The sequence below is a fragment of the Salarias fasciatus genome (assembly GCF_902148845.1).
Source record: "Salarias fasciatus chromosome 23 unlocalized genomic scaffold, fSalaFa1.1 super_scaffold_20, whole genome shotgun sequence".
Lineage (NCBI taxonomy): Eukaryota > Metazoa > Chordata > Actinopteri > Blenniiformes > Blenniidae > Salarias > Salarias fasciatus.
Genome location: NW_021941230.1, coordinates 3,203,346 through 3,218,209, shown reverse-complemented (window position 1 = coordinate 3,218,209; position 14,864 = coordinate 3,203,346). Strand labels below are relative to the sequence as shown.

The following is a 14,864-nucleotide window of genomic DNA, read 5'->3' as shown; positions in this document are numbered from 1 at the left end:
GCCCCCGAGCAACAGCTCCAACCACCTGCTGCACAAAAACAACTAACTGAAACAACAAAAGGCTCCATGTGGACATTAGTGGCCCTCATTGCTGGAACCTGCAGGAAGATGGTTCCCAATGGACTAACAGCCCTCAGCCAGTCAGCAGAGCAGGAAACAACCTCCTCAGCAGGACACACACCTACACAAGTCCTCCAGTCTGAGACAGGAACTGTGGGAAACACCGGCCTTTCACTCTGAACCTGCTCACACACAACACGGGGTCAGAGGGGCGGAGCCCAGAGTTTCCCCTACATACACTTTACTTGGGCGGGCCGCCCAAGTAGATTGACACCCGCCCAAGAAGATGAATGAAAAAAAAAACAAAAAAACGCGCGGTCTGTCTCTCACACTGGGTGTCAGGCTCGCGCACCCCCGTGTCCTCTGATCTCTGGACACATAGCATGGAAGCATGCTAGTTTAGCCGCTACCGGCTACAGGCTAACAGCCTGCAGGCTGCAGATTAATGCTGGTCGACCGTCCCGGACAGTAAAACTTATAATCAGCTCGATTGGCTGATTTTTCCTGCAGAAGCTCCTCATGCTGTTTTATTGAACAGGCCATATGTTCTGGTGTTGTGTTTGTTTATATCACGCTGCATGTACAGCTCCGAGTCCTGCTCCGTGTCTTCTTCTCTATTTTGGAGTTGCTGTGTCAGAGTGAAGGCGCCATCTGAAGGCCTGGCGGGTGAACTACATCGTTTTGAGTCCTTGTTGTGTTGCGTGGATGTAGATATTTCCTGAAGCGATGCTGTGTGGACAGGAAACTGAGAAGTAGATTGTAAACAAATAAGTTGGGCTCATTTGTAATTCAGGGACAGGTAGACGTCCAGTTGTGTTCCATTCTCAGCTGCTCAAAACACCACATCACACTGGAAACATCTGGAACCACGTAACATTAATAATTTTCTATAGTCTTCCAGTCATCGGATTTTCCCTAAAGCCCACAGAGAAGACATTTACATTATCAGCAGAGTTCTGTCGGATTTGGACGTCTGTTGCTGTGAAAGTTAGGATACATAGATATGTTTTGTACCCTAATCTTGATAAATGTAATAGCATTTCAAGAAAATTGACCCCATTTAATGAGAAATAAAATAATAATAATGTTTGCACCACCTGAGCCCACAGTAAACTGTCATAAATTTAAACCAGTACAATAAAAAGCTGTGATTAAATGCCCCCCCAAGTAGATAATTATCGTCCATTTATCGTTATCGAGGTGAACTGCTTAATATTATCGTGATATTGATTTCGCCCAGCTCTAGTAAGTGATTTAAACCATAATGCATAAGAGCACAATGTGAATAATTTCAGTTAATTTTCTTGTGCTCTTTTGCATTATGGTTATGCAAGTTTTTTTTCTCTTTTAGATCAAAACTGAACTGAGGAACAGGCTGCAAGCGGAGCATCTTGCTGCATGCATGCGCATCAGCATAAATGGACCTGAGCCCCGATCCTTTCCGTACTGAAAGGCATTGGAGATCTTTTTTACTAAACCAAGAAAAATACACTGCTCTGACACAAACTGTCAGCTTTGCAACTAGCTTTGCAAGTGGCTTTAAATGGCTATTTTTCCTTCATTTTTTTTATTTCGCTTTTCTTTTTGGTTCTGTTTATGTTAAAGCAGGCTTAAGATGTATCTAGAATAAATAATACATGGTTCATAAACCAGTTTGACTAGGTTATTGTGAATGCACTTATCAAAGACCGCAACGTCCTCCTACACCGCCCGGCCCACCACCACAAGTAAATTCTCAACCTAGGGGAAACACTGGGAGCCTATCCTTCACTGCTTCCAACCAGCCACACACACACACTGCTGAGCTGCTAATGGGTTTGTTCATACACACATATCTAAATTATCTAGAGCAGCTCAACACACACCTGCTGCTTCACACACACGGTCCACCTGGCCTCAGCAGCCGGTCTGAAGCTCCTGATGGTCACACGCCTCCTGGGAGAGTGAAGCACATGGCATCAGGACCACAGCCAGCAGTGTCCTCAAAGAGAAGCTGAAGAACCAGCAGCTCTCTACCATGTGGCGACCCGGTGGAGCAGTGTGCTGCTCTGCTACAAGGCTCTGAGCAGCAGCTGCAGTCTGGGGGCCCTGCTCCAACCCCGAGTCCACACAAATGAGGAGGATGTTAGAGAAAGCGGCGGTGAGGAAATATTTGGGATTTGGAAGGAAAGACGGCTTCAAAGACAAAACTCAGTCGTCAGCAAACAGAGCCAGTGGGAGTTAAAATACTCGGGAAACAACAAACTGAAGCAGCAGCAGGGACTCGACCCCCATGCTGGCTCCGACGTCACGCCAGCTTTAACCAGTTTCTCTCCAGAAACACTGAGCAGAGCCTCAGAAAGAGCGGTGAGGAGAACAGACGCCGTTTCAGATTTCATCTGTAAAGATATGAGAGCTCACAGTGTCGTCCAGAATGACGGCTTTCTCCAGCTGCTACATCCTCTGGACCGCCAGATAAAATCCCTCCAGACAGACGATGTGAAGAAGACATCAGCAGCTGAAGACTTGGTTCAACTCCTGGACCAGTGGAAAGAGCCACGACCATCATGTGAGGAAGAGCAGCCACAGTGTCTATGACTGCTCCTCTCACAGCTCAGTGATTGGAGCGCTGCATGATCTCAGAGGAAGACTCCGGTTCAGTCAGAGAGATGAAGCAGACCATGTCCCAGGAGCTCCAGCAGCCATATGTCCTGCAGAGAGCCTCTGCCTCAGACACCAGCTTCAAGAAGCTGCCGTTCCTCAGTGATGAGGAGAGAGATCAACTTTCCAGAGTGTCCAACACGAGGCTGAGAGCTGTGGGACCAGACACTAAGATCACATTCTGCTTCAGTATCTGTGGTAGAAACACTGTTGTTCATGAAGAACAAACAGATCAGCTGCTGCTTTATTATTAAAATACTGACATTTGTTTTAATGACCTGCAGAAGGGCCCAGAGCCACAGCTTGAGAACCACCTCTTCACTCTTCTACTGATCAGCCTGACCTGGTGACGGCGTCTCAGGTTCAAACCCTGGACCAGGTGTGTGTTTCCCTTCTGTGGGAAGTGTGTGATTCAGTGTTAGAGAGCAGTGAATGAGTTCATGAACAATCAGCTGATCAGTGTGAGGACTGAGTCTCCCTCCTGGCTAAACCTGGTCCCAGTGGACCCTCTGAGCCTGGATTCAGCACCAGGAGACACTGTGCCTTCAGAGCAGAGTTTTGTCTCCTCAACATGTTGATCAGCTGCTTTTTGGAAGAAAAACCTTTCAGAGAAGAAAACTACAAGACAGCTGTAGAGTAAAAGCCAAAGAGCTGCTGATCATCACCTGCAAAGGATCTGCTGAAGGATTTACCTTTGTTCAACTTGTTCTCAGCTGAAATGTCTCACTGTGTTTTGACTGAGAACTAAATCAAAAGTTCCTCCAGAAGAAGAGGCTCCTGGATCTAGTAGCTCTGATGCAGGATGAGTGAACTGCATCTGGAAGAACAGGGTGAGGAGGGATCTCCGCTCACTTCTCTCAACACTCTTCTGTTTGACACACTAAAACATGAGTGAAGGTTTCCACTAAAATCCTGCTTTCATTGATGGAAAGAGGACTTGAAGCTCTTTGAGTTTGGTTTTCCAGGATGGGAATTGTTCTGTATGACTGAAAGCTCATCAAAGCTTTGACTTCACAGCAGCTGAGCAGCCAGACTTCATTTCCACCAGGACTCTGGCCCTGAACAAAGCTGCTGCTTTCCTCTAGAAGCACTAGAAGCTCAGCCGGGGCTGGATTCACTCTCAACTCTACAAAACCCACAGAGCTCTGATATGGACAGAGGACCCAGACCTGATCCTCCAGACAAAATGAGAGCTGCTGATCAGAAGAAGACAGGAACCAGGTAGAGACTCCCTGCTTCCTCCTGGACGCTCTTTCTATTGAGGAGGCTGATCTGAACAGTTGGTGAGAGCATCAAGTTCCTACCAGCACCCTGGATCCCAGCAGGACGGAGGAGACCAAGGGGCTGGAGGACATGAAGACCAGGATGGAGGCAGTGGAGATCCAGGGCCTGAGGAGAGGAGGATGATGATGAAGAGCAAGACTGACTGGAGGAACAGTCTCAACAAGATTCACTCCCTGCTCCACATCTACTGATTCACTCTCACATTTCTCTCCACACCAACATATGAAGCTCATATCAAACCATTTCACATTTTAACAGCATTTCTTCACATTTCTCTTCATCCTGACTGAATCTAGTCTGTAGATCCTGATAAAGCAGTTTACTGAGGCCAGCAGCAGCATCAACACACTAAATATACAACACTGCTTCACTTTAAACTCCCTGCAGCCTGATTTAAGGCTGGAAACAGCTTCACCAGCTCACTGCTTTCATTCTCAAGGTCAACACGTGCTAATTAGCTGTTAGCATGCAGCTAGCTCACCGGAAATCCTCCAGAAACGTGGCTTTGAAGGAGCTGCAGCTCCGTGGCTGTGGTTCAGCTTCTCCAGCAGCTTCCAGCAATATTTCCACCTTATCAGGACTTATTTTCTCCTCCAATCCAAGAGCTTCACTTTCTTCCTCTGGCAGCAGGACGCTGCTCGCGGGTGTTTCGGATTAACTGGTCTCCGTGTTAACTGGTGCCCCACTTCCTGTAGCGTCTCTGCTGCTGCTAAAAGCAGATGTTAAAAACCGACAGGAATCAATCCGGAGCTTCCTGGAAAACTCACTTTAACCGCACTGAACACAAAGTTTAAAGAGTTGGACCTTTACTGAGTCTGGATCCTTGTTGGACCAGCACGTGTCAGACCAGGACTGGCATCAACTGCAGCTGCAGCTTCTTCTTCTACTGACTTCCGGCAGGCTGGACGCTGGATCAGCGGAATGCTGCCCCCACCTGGTCACTGTTCATACTGAGAGGTTGGGGGAAGAAGAAACTTTACAACTGCCTGATCTAATGGCGAGTTCAGCCCAGACAGAAATATCCTCTTTAAAGAAAATGAATGAAGCCGAGGCCTGAAAGCTCTTTAAAGTCCCGCTCCAGTCCTCTTTTGGAGCTGTTTTAAAGTGTCCTCAGGAGTCTTTACATTGTGATGAGGAAGTTTTTAGCCACCATCACTAAACCTGTGTCATTTTCCAGGCCTCTGTATCTGCAGAGCTCCAGAGATCATTAACAATTTGCTGCTGGGTGAAGACCGGCTGTGGGTGGACTGTCCCCCAGTGTCCAGACTGAAGGCTGTGGGGGGACTGTCCCCCAGTGTCCAGACTGAAGTCATTGTTGACCTGGGTTCATGCTTCCTGAGAACCAGAATGAAGACTGATCTTCTCCAGAGCTCTGCTGCTGAATGACTGTCAGTGGAGAGCTGGAAGAGTTGATGCTGAGCTGGAGTGAGTTCCTCTGCTGATGTTTTTCAGTCATACACTGACATAAAGCTTGGAGATGCTGGGGATCGATCCCAGGACCTCATACATGCTAAGCATGTGCTCTACCACTGAGCTACATCCCCTGTCTTTGTACTACTGGATTTCTTCTTTAACTGAATCAGATCATAAAGTCAGTGAGGAAAACTCCTGAGAAGCAGATCTTCATCATTCACTGTCAAAGCTGTGATTGTGTTGTGTGTCTGGTTGCTGTAGGTGTGTATTGGTGGAAGGCTCTGGGTTCACTGTTAACAATGGGAGGATTGGACATTTGTCTGGACAGACCACCAAGCTGGACTGTTGTTACTGAGAACTGTAATGAGAAAACTCTAAAAGCTCTTTTTAATGACAAAACTACCTCATTTAAACACAATAAAAATAAAAATAAATAAATTATGTCTGACAGACTAATGAGGAGAAGCCAACAGATGGTCACACAGGCTTGGTTGAATGATCAGCACAGCAAGCTGAGAGGAGGAGTGGCCATCAGCGACAAAGTAAGTCACTACAATGGTTCTTTTACATCTAGATTTACAAGAAATAAAACAATCACCTACAGTTGACTAGAAGGGACAAAAATCCTTGTGATTAAAATGCAATTCAAATATTTAATGTGTTCTGAATTAATCTGATCGTGATTAATGCATCAACCCTGACAGCTCAAGTTCTGATACATGTGTGTTTACAATAGCTTTAGAGGAACATAATGGTTAAATAGATAGATAGATAGATAGATAGATAGATAGATAGATAGATAGATAGATAGATAGATAGATAGATAAGTAGATAGATAGATAGATAGATAGATAGATAGATAGATAGATAGATAGATAGATAGATAGCTGCTGGATCTCTGTGCTTCCACTGGAGGGAGACTCTAACTCAGTCAGAAGAGATGGAGGGAGAACAGTGTTGTGTCCAGTAAAGTCTGCACACCCAGATCTGCATGCAGAAACCAGGAGAAGCGAATCTGGGCGGTCTGTGGAAACACACTGATCAGCAACAGTAAAAGTTCTGTTTCAGATGAAGCTCCAGTAAAATGAGAATTCTAATGCTGAGAAATCCAGGTTTTCACTGTGAACTCTGGGTGTTTAGTAGTTCCTGATAAACTCCACATAAAGTCTGGTCTCATGGAGTTTCCACTGGTCCTGAAACCTGCAGCAGATCTCTGAGAGCAGGCAGAACTCAGCACAACACCGGAGACTGAGGTGAGAAAACATTTTGAGTGTTCTGGAGCGTAAAGAACTTCAGCGTTCTTCAGAAGAACCTTTAAACTTAATTTTAATACTTCTCCAACTTAATAAACACTTTGTAGATTGGCGAGATGAGCTGAGCTCCAGAAACTGTTGATCCATCAGTGTTGGAGCTCAGAGATCTTCTGGGAAAGATTCTTTTCTCTCCAGTCATTTTGCTCCAACCAGCTTCCTGTTCCTCCAGACTGCAGCAGACTGAAGCACAGCAGAGATTTACATTTCCAGCTTCCACCCAGACCACAGCTGGGGGTCAAGGGTCACGCTCAGGGGTCAGCTGTGTGTTCCTCTGCAGATCTTTAATAATGAGTCCATTTGGAATTACAGGAGAATCCCTTCCAGGTCCAGAGGGGTTGATTTGGAAAACATCATCATTAAAGTTAAATATGATGATGATTGCATTTAGGATAAGATCTATGATTTGTTGAAATTATAATAATATCAACATTGAGACACTTCTTGCACTCAGTGTGGTCCACTGAGAATCACAAACATCTGTAACATCTGTAAAAATCCTTCTGGAGCTGCACAGAGATGATTAGATGATGAAGAAACTGATGCTGCTCCTCAAAGTCACTTCCTCAAACACACTGGCCCTCATTTATCAATCCATCTTTCAAACGGGTGTATATCTGAGCAGTGAGCTCATCGTACGACGGGGCTCGCGTGGCATGACAGAAACTTCCGTACCTTGCCAATCTCAGCGTTTGAATGATCGGGTGTTGATAAATATGGTGGCTGGATTTGATCGTCATTAACAATGTTACGCCCTGAAATATTCACAGTTCTGAAGCCCCACCCACTGAGGTCAAACACGGAAAAGGAGCGATTTTGGCTAAAAAAGAAAGTTTTGGGTGCTGGGAATGGATCGTCTCAGGTCTGAGGTGGAGGTAAATCAGGAGGAGCTCTTTGGAAGAATAAAAACTGAAATTAAAGGGAAAATCGCTGTCTGGAGGAAGCAGCAGTGGTGAGCAGCGTCACCTGGACGAACAGACACCAGCTGAGGTCTGAACAGATTATAGATCCGGTCATTTAATTTAACCCTGATTTTACAAATAATGAGGCTGACTCACGTTATACATCTTAGAGTTTTATTGTTTTGTTTCATGATGTCTCAGAGTCAGACAGCAGCACACTGCCGCCAGGTCTCCCCCACACAGCGGGGACGGTCCCACCGAGACACACACACCCAGCACCGGACCCGGTGCCGAGAATGACCTCAGACCGAACGGGACACAGGACCGAGTGGACCCGGGACTCAGGCCACCGAGGGCGGCGCGTGCCCCCCGCTGCTGGTGCTGCTTAAATGAAAGACAATTTATAGAAGTCTGAATGAAATGTTTGACTAAACGTTCTCTGTCTGTATTTAATCTCCCTTTAGTTCATATGTTATTTTCTGGGCTGCTGGCTTCACATCACTGATTAAATAAATCATTTGCTAAACTTCAGAGTTTATTGACATTTCAGTGGCGGTTCTTCAGGTCCTGTCTCCTCCGTCAAGACCCAGTGGAGGCTCTGCTGGTTCCCACATCCTCTTGTGGCACAAGCACATCAAAAGTAACTCTATCGCCAGTGTAATATTGTGTAAAACTGCCTAAATAAAGTCACACACATTTTTGGGGATGGACAGGAACAGCAGCATTTCCCCCGTTGGATCTGAGCGTCTGAAGCTGCTCTGCAGCAGCGTGCGTCTTTTCACACTGTTAAAACTGCCTCCTCTCCGTGGCAGGATGGACCAGCGGACTATTGAAAGTTAAAAATCCTTTATTAATCCCACAAGGAAGAATTTTATTAGAAATTCCGTAAGGGCATCATTTTATTTTTTTATTTATTTTTAATCTGTACTGAATGTGTGCTGCTTGTGCTTTATGGCGTGTTTGAGATGTGCTTTATAATTATTTTCACGCTCTGCCAGGTTTTTCTGCGCTGCACCGCAAGTCCTCACTGACTGAAACTTGCTACACGATGTCAGAGCTGTCGTGAGATTTCATCTTTCCAAACGATCATGATCAAATTGATAAGTGCCGAACTCGTCTTTCATATGGACGTACGACGGGCGTACGCCCATATACCGTCGTACCACCGTTTGATAAATGAGGGCCGCTGTTTCCAGGACTTGCTCTATTTTACATGATATTCAGTTAAAGTAGTCTGGATCATCTGCTGCCACTGGTGATGATGGTGCCACCAATGATTTTGACTGACTTTCATAAAATGCTGTACTAGAGTAGGTTAACTGGACATCTGGAGTCCTGCAGCTTTGAAAGAAAGAGAAGTTTACCACAAACAACAAGTGACTCTAACAAGAGGTTTACTGCTGAAGCCCAATGTTCAAAACTGCCATCATGTCCACAAATTAGCTTAATCATTGTCTTTTTCTTACATTGGTGTTCGACCCTAACTGTCATAACACATGTATTGTTCATGTTCAGGGTTGATTGTCTGATTGTAAAGCTGAGAAGGAACCAGTGGAAAAGGACTGATAGAGCTGTCCATGGTGCTGAAGAATCAACTTGATACAGCTGTGAGGGATTTGGTGTGAATGACACACACACACACACACACACACACACACACACACACACACACACACACACACACACACACACACACACACACACACACACACACACAAGCTCGTAGGATGTTCTGCTAAAATGTAAACGGGGAGAACAGCACTCACACATTAACGTCTCAAACATCCTGATCATGATCTCAGCTCTCGGCTGGCAGCTGACCTCAATACCAAACTGTCCAGGTGGGAATAAAGTCCAACCTGTCTGTCAGGACAGGCCCAGCCCAGAGGACAATTACTAGATTGATTTATTTTTCATTTCTTGGGGTGAGACGAGACACTCAGCTCATGAGACGAGACACAGCATTGGGTTCACCATCATGAGATCAGACCAGATTTCCACTTTACTTTAGAGAAAATTAAAATGACAAAATATATGACAAGAAAAACAGACTTTTTATGAAACAGTCACTGAACAATAAAGGTGCATTTTGAAATGTTTTATAATTTGCATCCATGCATGGCCTCAGCATGAGCATGAGCATGAACTTCTTTCCTCAAATGATTTTTTATTTTTATTAAAGTGCAAACACGAGAAGTAAAACTGTAACCAGAGTCCTCCTCTATCAGTGCAGAGAGCACAGTGCTCCTGTTAGTCACGGTGTTCAGGACTATTCTCTGACAGTTCTTACATATTGTCCTTGTCTTTCCTGTCACTCGGTTGCCGTTCATTATTTCCACTGGGACCCAAAATGCTGCCACAAAAACTATTTAAAAGTTTTTGTGGCAAGAAAAGAACACAAAAAAGAGTTCATTGCTGAATCTAAATGGCTAAACATCCCAGTGGTGACATGCAAGAAGCTGCTCAGTAATGATAGGAAGAGGTTGATCACTGTAATAGTGAATGAAGGCTTTACGATTGATTATTGAGAAGAGTGTGAATAATTGTGGACATGACACTTTTTGTTAAATGTAGATAAAAACTCACAATGTGTTTTTCCACCACAGTGCTTCTTGTACATCATCTTATTAACTTTAGGAAGAAGTCTGCATCACTCCTGGTCAATAAACGTAAGTCAGTCAGACAAGGCTCCACTTTCTGAGCCATGGAGAACAGGAAAGCTGTCCGCTCTGCTCTCAATCATAAATGAGTGGTATAGAAACTCCAAACCCTCTACTGTCAGGCCTGGGTAGCTCAGATGGCAGCGCATCAGACTTTTAATCTGTGGGTCCAGGGTTCAAATCCCTGTCCAGGTGTAGTAAGGAATGGTTTATGTATGGATCCATACAGCAGAGGGACACAGTGCTGCTCTGTGTCGGTGGCCAAAATACACAAAATTTGCGTCCTGATGACATGCTGTGTTTTCTCCTGATGATGCCGTTTTTCGAGAAGTCTCACAGGTTCTGTTGACATTGAGACCATCTTCCTCTGTGACTTCTTTGACTGCCATGAGCTGGATGTGATGTTCCTGACAGAGACGTGGCTGCTTAAAGGTGAACTGGTCTCCTGATGGAACTCTGTCCCCAGGACTGTGGCTTCTTCAGCTCTCCCAGCATGCCATTGGGCTCACTTGGGGCCCGTTTCTGTCTTTCTGGACTGTTTGAAGTGATTGAGGTCAAGTTGACCATCATTCAAGTCATCATGACTCGTGTTTTCATTTCCTTTAGTCAGGATGTTGTCATTGGATGAGCTCTGTCCAGGCTGTCAGGAGTCTGGATCACCTGCCTGATTCATGACAATCAGTTGAGTCTTTTTGTTTCATTAGTATGTGGGCTTGTTGGTCTAGGAGTATGATTCTCACTTCGGGTGTGAGAGGTCCCGGGTTCAAATCCCGGACGAGCCCTTCAATTGTCATTACTCTCTTCTACCAATGGTTTTCAGGTTTGTTTAAAGAAGAAGTTTGTCCACCAGAGGAAAATAACGTGATTAATTTGATATATTCCAGTTCAAAGTGAGGGTAACGAGTGTGGAAACCCTCCTCAGATTCAGAGTGATGATCTGGTTGGTGGAGGAGCGACCGGCCCCCAGTGACGTGGAGGGAAACCCCGTAGCGTCAGCACAGGTTCAGACTGCTGAACGAAGCCACACCTGGCTTTACCAACGTGACACAGCTGCTGAAGGAGCTCCGGCTCCATGCTGCTCACTCAAAGGAGGAAGAACCAGATGTTGGACTCTGCAGGCCAGGGGCCTCGTTGATCACACACTGTGGAGGATCCACACTAAAAGTCTACCAGCACCAAAAGCAGAAACAGCATCTGATTTATAAAGCATGCAGCTCTTTCCCTTTATAAATCCAGTCCAGCTGGAAGGCTGTGCAGGTGGATTCACCTCATATCACCCTCCACACACACACTTTCTACCAGGAATGGTCACAGTACCTCAGAAAGGTTTTGATCTCAATAAGCTGCTGATTGCTGGAGTTTTACTCTCAATCATGGCAGAGAAGACAAGGAGAAGGAATTTCAACAACTTCTACATTGATTTGTTGAGGGAAATATGATTTTTCAGAAGTTCTTTATGCCAACAACAGAAAGACTTCCACAACAGTTCTGTGTTCGATCTTGATGGAAAAATCCTCTGGGATGTTCCGAGATTGATTTTATCTCACAGCCATCAAGACAGACTCAGCCTCGATTCATGAGCTTGATGATATTAATGTTAGACATAAAGTCTGGAGATGCTGGGGATTGAACCCAGGACCTCCTACATGCGAAGCAGGTGCTCTACCACTGAGCTACATCCCCTGTTTCCTCCACCTGCTCTGCTGATTCTGACTGAAGTGAATCAGCTCAGTGAGTCCAGGAGGAAAACTCCTGAGAAGCCTGTTCCTCTCTCAGCAGGACAGTCTGGACTGTGGAGTGTGGCTGGTTGCTGGAGGTCAGTATTGATGGAAGTGGATCCATCACTGGTCCAGGTCAGGTGTTTTCTGTTCATGGGGGTTTGATGGTTGATGGTCCATCTGACAGTCAGGTAGTGCAGCACTAAAACCATGCTGAAGGAGGCGCTGTGGCTCAGCTGCTCAAAGAGCCTGTCTCATCAACAGGAGGTCCTGGCTTCAAACATCATCAGTCAGTTACTACATCTGGAAAGTGACAGCAGGGTTACTGTCTGCTAAATAACCAGGAGGTTGAGTTTCATCAAGACATCTATTATGTTGAAGTGTTTTGTCTTTTATTATCAAAACACATTTTACAGTAAAATAAAGATCATGAGTGGAGAGTGGAAAAAAAAAAGACTGAGTGGAGATTCTGGAGTACCAGGGGCTGGACATGGGGCGGGGGTTCAGAGGGTTTAGTTTGAGAAAGGGTGCTTAAGAGCGGGTACCCAGGTGTGGCTGGAGAGCCTGGTTGGGCTCCAGGAGGAGGGGGTGTATCTGGTGGACGGTGAGTCCAGTTAGGGTGAATGTTGCTGACTGACCAATCAGTCACTGTAAAGAGTGGCAAACAGCAATCAGACGGACCCAGGGAGACAGAGACTGCCCGCTGCCTGCCTGAACAGAATCCTGACAAAGTCAGTACTCCACAGGAAGCGTCTCCACTGGTTAGTGCCTGGTACCAGGTACTGGACCTGTGTGATATGAAACAAATTTTAGATCTCGATATAGCTCATCTTATATCATGATAATCATATATATCCTGGCACAGAATTTTTATTAAAAAGAAAAGGGTTTTTTTTCTCGGGCTGTGTGTGTTTTATCTCGTGATGGGCAGATGAAGCGTCATGAACCGCTGAGGATCCAGAGAGGATCAGGAGACTTTACAGGAATGGAATTGATAACTGATCTTCCTCCTCTGAAAGCACAGCTCAGTAATAAACGCAGACACAAAACGACCCCCACAAGCTTTTTCCCTTTTCTCAGTTGGAGGATTTCGCCATGCTGAACAGTGTTTTGCTCTGTGTTCTCCTGATATCCGACATGTCTGACACGGGGAAAGAGAAGGAGTCAGTTTCCTTCATGTTTTCCATTTGTGGTTCAATCATTGGAAAAGCATGAAGCTCCTCTGAAGGTCCTGTTAGCACCAGAGTGACGCCACACGTCAGTCCCTGAGAGTGTCTTTCTAAATGACAGCTTTCCCTTCAGACCGGAGAGGAGAGAGGTGAAATTAGTGTTTTGGCTTCACTTCCTCCTGTTGTGACTCTGAAAAGATGCTTCTCCTGGTTGAAAACGTCTCATGTCTTCCTCTCAGCCACACACAGTGACCCGGCCCTCCATGTGGGACCCCCGTCTTCCTGGGCCAGTCTGGGAAGTGGTTCAGTGAGGCCCCCGCCGCCGTTCCCGTGGTTCAGCTGTTCCATCACTTCAGGCGACTGATCAAGTTTCACCTGGTGGCAGCGTCAGCCAGCAGCAGCAGCAGAACGTTCTGGACGCTTCCCTTCTTCTGCTGAGAAGGAGGCAGCTCTGGTTAAACAACACGAGGAGCAGGTGGTCCAGCTGAGAGCCCAGAAGGAGGCGCTCTCCAGACAGCTGAAAGCAGCCCAGGACAGCCAGGAGAGGCGCTCTGCAGCAGCAGAGGTGGCTTCTCTTAAAGAGCAGCACTGACTGGAGAGGCTGCCTCTGACTGAGGCCCACCAGGAGAACCAGGCCCAGTTCATCAAGGTACAGACCCCTTTCTGTTGACAACATTCCATCAACCTCAGCTCTGTTATGTGGTTTGGATAAGAACTGGTTTGGAACCATGAGTTCCAGGCCACTGAGCGGTTTAGAAAGTCCCTCAATGACCAGTTTCACTATTTTCATTCCAGCTTAAAAAGAAAAACAGTGAATGGAGGCCCAGGAACCTGGACGCCAGGGTGGACAAGATCCTCCACAGGAGACAAGACCTGAAGAGGAGGAGCCAGGAGGGGCGAGGAGGGGGTGAGGAGAGGCAGCAGGGAGTCAGAAAGGAGAGAGATGGATAGACTTGGGTAGTTAGTTAATTTATTTGATGTAGTTAGATTTTGGTAGGTAGATAGTTTTTTTTAGGTAGCTAGATTGTGATAGGGAGTTAGTTTTTTTTTCATGTAGTTAGATTTTAGTTGGTAGATAGACTTTGATAAGTAGTTAGTTTTTTTAAGGTGGTTAGATTTTGATAGGTAGTTAGTTTATTTTAGATCGTTAGACTTTAGTAGGTAGTTAGTTTTTTTAATGTAGTTAGATTTTGTTCGGTTGCTAGATCGATAGATAGATAAATAGACTTTGGCAGATAGATATATAGAAAGATAGGGGCTGACATCCTGAAGAGAGAGACAGATTTAATGAGCATCTCAGCTTCACCCTTCACTGGTTAAATCCTTGTTTCACTCAAAACTTATGAATAAATTCATTCATGTCAAAGAATCCTACTGACTGAGTATCAATGGTGGCTGAATTAGTGATCAAGTGTTATGCTTTCAGAAAAACATCTGTTCATTGATCATTGAAGTCAAACCGCTCGAGCACTTTCTCCAGAAAAACCAGCTGACACTGGAAAGCCTTCTCTGCATCCGGCCTGTTGGGTGGTGTGTGCTTCTCCTGATGTGACCCTGTGTTTGACCCTTCATGACCCCAGTCTGATCCTCAGTGATGAACTCTGAGAGGCAGTGTTCCATTCCTTTAGAGATCAGAGATGGAAATAGTTTGTAGTCTATATTTAATCTAGAAATTGGGCAATAGGATTCACAGTGTTCTTTGCCCTTG

At 45.6% G+C, this 14,864-nt stretch overlaps 4 non-coding genes across 4 annotated transcripts; 2 read left to right on the top strand and 2 right to left on the bottom strand.

The window, feature by feature from the left end:
* Window positions 1-5,456: 5,456 nt before the first annotated feature.
* On the bottom strand, window positions 5,457-5,528 carry trnaa-agc (transfer RNA alanine (anticodon AGC)). Its single transcript has one exon. It is a non-coding gene; the product is annotated as a tRNA-Ala (tRNA).
* A 4,863-nt stretch (window positions 5,529-10,391) lies between these two features.
* Window positions 10,392-10,464, top strand: trnak-uuu (transfer RNA lysine (anticodon UUU)). The gene has a single exon. It is a non-coding gene; the product is annotated as a tRNA-Lys (tRNA).
* Window positions 10,465-10,979: 515 nt separating this feature from the next.
* On the top strand, window positions 10,980-11,051 carry trnap-cgg (transfer RNA proline (anticodon CGG)). Its single transcript has one exon. It is a non-coding gene; the product is annotated as a tRNA-Pro (tRNA).
* Window positions 11,052-11,880: 829 nt separating this feature from the next.
* trnaa-cgc (transfer RNA alanine (anticodon CGC)) lies at window positions 11,881-11,952 on the bottom strand. The gene has a single exon. It is a non-coding gene; the product is annotated as a tRNA-Ala (tRNA).
* Between the last annotated feature and the right edge of the window lie 2,912 nt (window positions 11,953-14,864).